Below are 1,424 nucleotides of genomic sequence, written 5' to 3' on the forward strand. Positions count from 1 at the left end.
CAGCTTCCCTTCTACCTCAGACCACTGGCAGGTTTTTCTCGGCTGACAGAACCGTCACTTTCGGTTGGACTGCAAGCTGCAGTCCCAACCCTGCGCTGTCCTCTTACTTCTGGATAGGCCCTCACACAGCCTGGCAGCCAGATGCTCCCAGAATAGACCCAATCTCCAGCCTAGCAGTCCAGGGCGTACGAAACACTTCCACCCAAACAGCCATCCAGGTGGCACAGAACACCGATCTCCTGACCTCTCCTGAATATATAGGTTCTCCCAGCAGGCCAAGGGATTCAAGAAAACCCCTGCCTATTGACTGAGATACCGCATATACCCATAACCTGACCTTGGGTTGCCATTCTCATATCTAGTACCAGCAAGTTCCCAACCCCCTAGTAGTAGAGGAGAAAAGTGCAACAAGGCCAAACTTAGGGAGAAATCAATAGATCTCTATCAATCGACCAAGATGACTACTCTTGTCAAGTAAATGTGTGAGGAGCTCCCTGACTAAACCCCAGGGTGCTACATAGATATGAAAAGATATACATTATTATGATAAATTTACATACTTTAACCACTTAAGGACCGCCTAACGCCGATATACGTCGGCAGAATGGCACGGCTGGGCACAATCACGTAAGGGTACGTCCCCTTTAAGTGCCCAGCCATGGGTCGCGCGCGCCGCCGGCGTGCGCCCGCGACCCGGTCCGAAGCTCCGTGACCGTGGCCGGTGTCCCGTGATCGGTCACAGGAGCTGAAGAACAGGTAGAGGTGTGTGTAAATACTGTAAATACACCTTCCCCGTTCTTCACAGTGGCAGTGTCACTGATCGTCTGTTCCCTGAAATACGTAAAGTCGATCAATGATGTCATAAGTCCAGCCCTGCCCCCCTACAGTTAGAAACACATATGAGGTCACACTTAACCCCTACAGTGCCCCCTAGTGGTTAACTCCTAAACTGCAATTGTCATTTTCACAGTAATCAATGCATTTTTATAGCACTTTTTGCTGTGAAAATGACAATGGTCCCAAAAATTTGTCAAAATTGTCCGATGTGTCCGCCATTATGTCGCAGTCACGAAAAAAATCGCTGATCGCCACCATTAGTAGTAAAAAAAATAATAATAATAAAAATGCCATAAAACTATCCCCTATTTTGTAAACGCTATAAATTTTGCGCAAACCAATCGTTAAACGCTTATTGCTATTTTTTTTACCAAAAATAGGTGGAAGAATACGTATCGGCCGAAACTGAGGAAAAAAACGTTTTTTTTAGATCTTTTTTGGGGATATTTATTATAGCAAAAAGTAAAAAATATTGCATTTTTTTCAAAAATGTCGCTCTATTTTTGTTTATAGCGCAAAAAAAAAATGCAGAGGTGATCAAATACCACCAAAAGAAAGCTCTATTTGTGGGAAAAAAAGAACGCCAA

The sequence above is a fragment of the Rana temporaria genome, chromosome 4, assembly GCF_905171775.1.
Source record: "Rana temporaria chromosome 4, aRanTem1.1, whole genome shotgun sequence".
NCBI lineage: Eukaryota > Metazoa > Chordata > Amphibia > Anura > Ranidae > Rana > Rana temporaria.